Below are 7,882 nucleotides of genomic sequence, written 5' to 3' on the forward strand. Positions count from 1 at the left end.
AATAAGACACAGAGACAAAGTATAGAGAAATCAACAGTGGGCCCAGGAGACCGGCACTCAGCACACCAAGGACCTACACCAGCACCAGTCTCTGAGTTCCCTCAGTTTTTATTATTATTTTCATTATCTCAACAAGAGGAATGCAGTAGGAGAGCAAGGTGATAATAAGGAGAAGGTCAGCAAGAAAACATGTGAGCAAAAGAATCTGTGTCATAATTAAGTTCAAGGGGAGGTACTGTGCCTCGATGTGCACGTAGGCCAGATTTATGTTTCTTTCTGCCCAAACATCTCAGTGGAGTAAAGAATAACAAAGCAGCATTGCTGCCAACATGTCTCGCCTCCCGCCATAGGGTGGTTTTTCTCCTATCTCAGAACTGAACAAATGTGCAATTGGGTTTTATACCAAGACATTCAGTTCCCAGGGGCAGGCAGGAGACAGTGGCCTTCCTGTATCTCAACTGCAAGAGGCCTTCCTCTTTTACTAACCCACCTCAGCAAAGATCCTGTACAGGTGTCAGGCTGAGGGATGGTCAGGTCTTTCTCATCCCACGAGGCCATATTTCAGACTATCATATGGGGAGAAAGCTTGGACAATACCCAGCTTTCCAGGGCAGAGGTCCCCGTGGCTTTCTGCAGTGCATTGTGCCCCTGGTTTATTGAGACTAGAGAATGGCGATGACTTTTACCAAGCATACTGCTTGTAAACATTTTGTTAACAAGGCATGTCTTGACAGCCCTAGATCCCTTAAACCTTGATTCCATACAACACGTTTTTGTGAACTCAAAGTTGGGGCAAAGTGGCTGGGGCAAAGTTACAGATTAACAGCATCTCAGGGCAAGGCAATTGTTCAGGGTACAAGTTAAAATGAAATTTTTTATGTCTTCCCTTTCTACACAGACACAGTAACAGTCTGATCTTTCTTCTCGCTTCAACACCCGTTGTATCTAGAAAGTAACTAACTTGCTTTTGATTTTACGGGCTCATAGGCAGAAGGGACTTGCCTTGTCTCGGATGAGAATTTGGACTGTGGATTTTGAGTTAATGCTGAGATGAGTTAAGACTTTGGGAGACTATTGAGAAGGCATGATTGGTTTTGAAATGTGAGGACATGAGATTTGGGAGGGGCCAGGGGTGGGATGATATGGTTTGGCTCTGTCCCTGGGGCCACCCAAGAAGTTCTACCTTGCCTGCTACCTAGGCAGAGCTGATTTATCAAGGCGGGGGAACTGCAAGAGAGAGCGAGTAATTCACGCAGAAGCGGCTGTGAGGGAGACCGGAGTTTTATTATTACTCAAATCAGTCTCCCTGAGCATTGGAGGAGCAGAGTTTTTAAGGATAACTTGCTGGGTGGGGAAGCCAGTGACCGGGAGTGCGAACTGGTCAGGGATGAGACCCCAGGGAGCCAGAGCTGTCTTCCTGCGCGGAGTCAGTTCCAGGGTCGGGGTCGCGAGATCAGACCAGCCAGGTTATCGATCCGGGTGGTGCCAGCCGATCCATCAGGTGCAGGGTCTGCAGAATATCTCGAGCACTGATCTTAGGAGCCGTGCAGGGAGGGTCAGAATCGTGCAGCCTCCAGCTGCATGGCTCCTCAACCAGAATTTCCAATCCTGTGGCTAATGTTAGTCTAGTCCCCAGGCAAGAAGGAGGTCTGCTTTGGGAAACGGCTGTTATCGTCTTTGTTTCAAACTATAAATGAAGTTTTCCCCCAGGTTAGTTCAGCCTCCGCCCAGGAATGAACAAGGACAGCTTGGAGGTTAGAAGCAAGATGGAGTCAGTTAAGTTAAATCTCCTTCACTGTCTCAGTCATCATTTTGAAAAGGCGGTTTCATCTCCACCCAAATCTCATCTTGAATTCCCACATTTTGCAGGAGGGACCCAGTGGGGGTAACTGAATCGGGGGGCAGGTGTTTCCTGTGCTGTTCTTGTGATCGTGAATAAGTCTCATGAGATCCGATGGTTTTACAAAGGGGATTTTCCCTACACAAGCTCTCTGCTCTTGTCTGCTTCCCTGTGACACGCGCCTTTCACCTCCTGCCATGGTGGTGAGACCTCCCCAGCCACGTGGACATGTAAAGCCCATTAAACCTCTTGCTCTTGTAAATTACCCAGTCTTGGGTGTCTTTGTCAGGAGCATGAAAAGACTCATACAGCAGGCAAGCTGTGCTGAAGAAGCAATTCCTCTATTCTTTGTGTTCTTTGTGACAACCTCACATTGTTTGTATCTTCAGTCAAATACACCCAAACCGCCACTGTCTACACACTTACGAACACTCACGAGTGTGAACACATAGCAGCCCTCTTCTCATCCGCCTGTACACTCTTGAAATGTCACTAGGAGACACCTAATGGGGGGGGAAAGCCAGATGTTCAGATATTGTGATTTGAGTATTTTCGAATAAGGCAATGTCAGAAAGTTGTTGAGTCACTTATGTCTCTACTGAAATTCAAAAAATTGAGTGGCACTGAGCATTAAAATGATTTTGTATCTAAGACATAACATCTATAGGCATCAAAATATTTCCATAATATAAAATGGAAAAAGTATTGACTATCAGAATATTTGGACAAATATTTGAATCACATATTTGGACCCATCTCCCTATTTTATTTTGAACATTTAGAAAAATGAACTTCTAATGGCATCCCAACAAAGGTAATTTAAATAAACCCCTCCATTTCTGCATATCTACTGGTGAGGTTGTGAACAAAAGACTAATCTATGTAATAATGCCCCCTATAATAAACTATCTTCTATGAACATATCCAAAAATAGTGTAAACAAAGTCATATATGAGATATAGCTTTATCTTCAGTATGCTGGGCAAATAATATTGTATTTATCTGAAGTAATTTATTGTGTATAGTTTCAGCCACTTATATGCAGTCTGTACAACTTTAAAAACACAACGTATTATTAGAAAATCCCCACAAAGATCTCAGTCCAACAATTAAGTCACACAAGTGATGCTGGATCAGTTTCACAAAGTGCTTGGCTCCAAGTCACAGGCAGAACAGCTGTAAATGCACACGAGGAAGGGACCTCCTGGGACATTCTCTTGTGCTACATTCAGGTTATGAGAAGGACTCACACTCCAGGATGATTTGATACCACTGTGTCAAGTGTGGTGCTTGAATGTGCCAGGATGGTCATGCAATGAACTTTCTGGCCCACAGCATAGACCAAATCGTCTATGAATTGCTTTAGTCCGCTCTCCTTCCTACTTAACTAGACCTGTCCCCATTCTTTAAGTAGGACAATTTTACTCGCCTTTAAGTAGAAATTGAATTATATTTCATAATAAACACCTTGTCTTCCCCAAATAGAGTCCATGACTGTGTGCTCCTCATCCAGGTTAAAAACGGTATTTGTTTTAGAGACAGGATCTTGCTCTGTCATCCACGCTGGAATGCAGTGATGTGATCCCGGTTCACTGCAGCCTCTAACTCCCCAGCTCAAGTGATACTCCCACCTCAGCCTCCCAAGGGGCTGGGACTACAGGTGTGCTCTACCATACCTGACTAATGTTTTATTTTTATTTTCTGTAGAGACACGGTCTCCCTATGTTGTCCATGCTGGTCTCAAATTCCTGGGCTCAAGCGATCCTTCCACCTCAGCCTCCCAAACTGCTGGGATTACAGGCACGAGCCACCATGCACAGCCCTCATCCAGGTTTTTCAAAAACTGATAGTGTTGGCTGGGCGCAGTGACTCACGCCTGTGATCCCAGCACTTTGGGAAGCCAAGGCGGGTGGATCATGAGGTCAGGAGATCGAGACCACCCTGGTTAACACAGTGAAACCCCATCTCTACTAAAAATACAAAAAATTAGCAGGCACCTGTGGTCCCAGCTACTTGGGAGGCTGAGGCAGGAGAATGGCATGAACCCGGGAGGCGGAGCCTGAAGGGAGCCGAGATCTGGCCACTGCACTCCAGCCTGGGCGACAGAGCAAGACTCCGTCTCAAAAAAACAAAACAAAACAAAACAAAACAGAAACAAAAACTGATAATGTTAAATAAAGACAGGATGCAAATTAGTTTCCATTTTTATTAAAGTTGTCTTTTTCTAAGGAACATATTACACTTAAAGTTCAATACCATAAATATTAATTCTTAAATCTTCTATTTTAGTTATTAAAAATGTAAACACAAAAGAAAACAACCACTCCCTCCCCATCCCCGACCTAATATATATTAAAAAAATATTCTTCCTCTCAGGTAAGTTCTTTTCTTCAGAATGAGTAACACAGACTTCATTAAAATCTTGTTAGTCCTCCTGGGCTGCAAGGACATGACAGGAATGACAAGTGTCCACTGTGACTGAGGCCCATCTCCTCCTGCCATGACCACTCACGTGCCCTGAGAGACAGGCTCCTCTCTGTCCATTTAGCGTCCAAGGACATGGACAGTGGTAAGGCACCGAGCACAGACACTGTGACGAACACAGCACGCAAGATGGCGTGTGCTCCCGGAGGCAGACCACAGCCAGCACAGACAGCAATTCTGGATAAGTGTTAGTCACAGGGTATAGGGCTGGAAGGATTCTGAGAGATCGCTTAGTCATTCACAGATGGCCTCAGTCAGTAAGTCTTCTAATGTTAGAGGGGACACTGATACAACTTTATGGAATACTTTGATATATTTATTTATTTATCTTCCTAAAACTAAACCCCATAAAATGATGTTTCAACTTCAAATATCGATAAACCTTAAGCCTAGATAGGCTAAAAACTAACTGCAAGCATAATTCATAACATTTATAGAATATCTATTTGGTCTCAAGAAAAATAAGTATCCTATAGGAAAAATGTAAGGGTTACTGGTTTTAAGAAATAAAAGGATGTTTTTCAGGAGAATACTGGAAGGATCTATATTAGGACGACCTACCAGTTTGCCAGTTTCTTTAAAGCTGTCAGCTCAAGCCTACTGACATGGCTTTTGCTTCCCTCCTGTAAATTTTGTTCCTGAAAACCTGAGACAAATTCACTTGATATTTTTGACAACTGGGACCTTAAAATGATCAAAATGAGCCTAAGTCTGAACTGAAAACCAAAGTAGTCAGTTTTTATAAGTACTTGACCCTTTTTGAATCAGAAAGTGACTCCAGTCTACTGTCCCCAAATTGCTGCTCCCTGTTCCTTCCCTGCATCCCTCACTTCCACTACAGCTGCAGCCAGCCCAGTCTGTCCCTCTTACAGAGACATGGCTTTGTCTTTGCTAATATGAAGGTATAACCTGCCACAGGATACCAACGCGTGGGCCATTTCAAATTCTCCACTTTGCAGCTGAATTTTATACCAATAATGCTGCAATGACATCTCGGATTCTAAAAGTCTGCTTCACTGTCATCTTTTTTTTCCCCAAGAAAGAGTCTCCATCTGTCATCCAGGCTGTACACTGCAGTGGTGTGATCAAGCTCACTGTAACCTCAAACTCCTGACCTAGTGACCCACCTGCCTCGGCCTCCCAAAGTGTTGGGATTACAGGCATGAGTCACTGCACCCGCCACTATCGTATTCGAAGTGACTAAAATGTGCCTCTTAAAATCTCTGATAGGTTCAGTGTCCTTCCAAGTCTTGCTGGATACACTATGCAGAATCAATGATCAGTAATCATATTCAAGCCTCACTGAAAAGGACAGGAGATATCAACACCGTTACCCTGAGGAACTCAAGACTTTATCCATACTTTATCTAGACACCATAGTTTATCCAGTTTCACATTTGTCCAGAGAAAACACTGGGATACCAGGTTTCCAAGCTTAATAAATATATATACAAAAAAGTCATCTATAATATTTTCTTCAGAAAGCCATTAGTGCAAATATAATTATATCAATCAAAAATAAAGCAAAAATATATTTCAAGTATAAAAAGCACCGTGATCAGAAACAACACGACCTAAATGGTGCCACTACGCAACAGTCAAAATATAGTCAAACCTGTCACTGTGACTCTCAAGTATATGATTGATTCATTGTACTTCTGGTAAAATTCTTTGTACAGCTCTTTGCAGGATGATTCATAATAAGTATATGCTTAGATTATTGTAAGTTTCTTTAAAAATAGACTCTTTGCTTTTCTTTGATTTTGCACAATTTAAAGTGTGTACAACATATGCAGAAAATGAGCACTGGCCCGCAGACCATTACACAGGTTGAGCATCACTTACTGAAATGCTTGGGACCAGAAGTGTTTCAGATTTCAGACTTTTTTTGGAATTTGGATATTTACAGATACCTAATGAGGTATCTGGGGCATGGGACCCAAGTCTAAACATGAAATTCATGTTTCATACATACCTACACACACTGCCTGAAGGTAATTTTATACAATATTTTTAGTAGTTTGTGCATGAAACAAAGTTTGTGTTAAGTACTTATATGCGGAATTTTCCACTTGTGGTATCAGGTCAGCATTCAGAAAGTTTCAGATTTTGGAGCAATTTGAATTCCGGATTTTTGGATTATGAATGCTCAACCTGTATTAGCATCTTTTCAGTTAAGTTGACTATGTTTGAGATTCCCACCTTTTCACAACGACAAATACCTCCCGCATTTAAAACCGCATGCAAATATATACTTTAAATTTATGCATTTGAAAAAAAGCGACTTTCCTCTATGCTGGGGTTGCTGTTGGCTCTAATGCCAAATAATCAGAATTAATTCTTAGTAATTATGCTGCTTTGCTCACTTAGCACAATTTCTTCAATGGAGTACTGAACAGCTACATGCTGAATGGACAAAAAGGAGGGAAGGACAAGAAAAGGAGTAGTAGAAGGAGTCTGTCTGAGGGTTGTGGTTACAATACCATGGAGGAATAGGAGTCTGCCCGAGGGTTGTGGTTACAATACCATGGAGGAATAGGAGAAGTCTGTCCAAGGTTGTGGTTACAATGCCGTGGAGGAAGAGAAGTAGTCTGTCCAAGGGTTGTGGTTACAATACCATGGAGAAATAGGAGTCTGTCCAAGGGCTGTGGTTACAATGCCATGGAGGAATAGAAGGAGTCTGTCCAAGGGTTGTGTTTACAATGCCATGGAGGAATAGCAGTCTGTCCGAGGATTGTGGTTACAACGCCATGGAGAAATAGAAGGAGTTTGTCCGAGTGTTGTTTACAGTGTCATGGAGGAATAAGAGGAGTCTGTCCGAGGTTGTGGTTACAATGCCATGGAGGAACAGGAGGAGTTTGTCCAAGGGTTGTGTTTACAATGCCATGGAGGAATAGAAGGAGTCTGTCCGAGGGTTGTGGTTACAATGCCATGGAGGAATAGAAGGAGTCTGTCCGAGGGTTGTGGTTACAATGCCATGGAGGAATAGGAGTCTGAGTGTTGTGTTTACAATGTCATGGTAGAAGGAGTCTGTCCGAGGGTTGTGGTTACAATGCCATGGAGGAATAGAAGGAGTCTGTCCGAGGGTTGTGGTTACAATGCCATGGAGGAATAGGAGTCTGAGTGTTGTGTTTACAATGTCATGGAGGAATAAGAGGAGTCTGTCCGAGGTTGTGGTTACAATGCCATGGAGGAACAAGAGGAGTCTGTCTGAGAGTTGTGGTTACAACACCATGGAGGAACAGGAGTCTGTCCGAGGGTTGTGTTTACAACACCATGGAGGAATAGGAGTCTGTCAGAGGGCTGTGGTTACAATGCCATGAAGGAATAGAAGGAGTCTGTCCGAGGGTTGTGTTTACAATGCCATGGAGGAATAGGAGTCTGTCCAAGGGTTGTGGTTACAACGCATGGAGGAATAGAAGTCTGTCCAAGGGTTGTGTTTACAATGCCACGGAGGAATAGAAGGAGTCTGTCCGAGGGTTGTGGTTACAATGTCATGGAGGAATAGAAGGAGTCTGTCTGAGGGTTGTGATTATAATGACATGGAGGAATAGGAGT

Source organism: Colobus angolensis, unplaced genomic scaffold (assembly GCF_000951035.1).
Source record: "Colobus angolensis palliatus isolate OR3802 unplaced genomic scaffold, Cang.pa_1.0 Scaffold54, whole genome shotgun sequence".
Lineage (NCBI taxonomy): Eukaryota > Metazoa > Chordata > Mammalia > Primates > Cercopithecidae > Colobus > Colobus angolensis.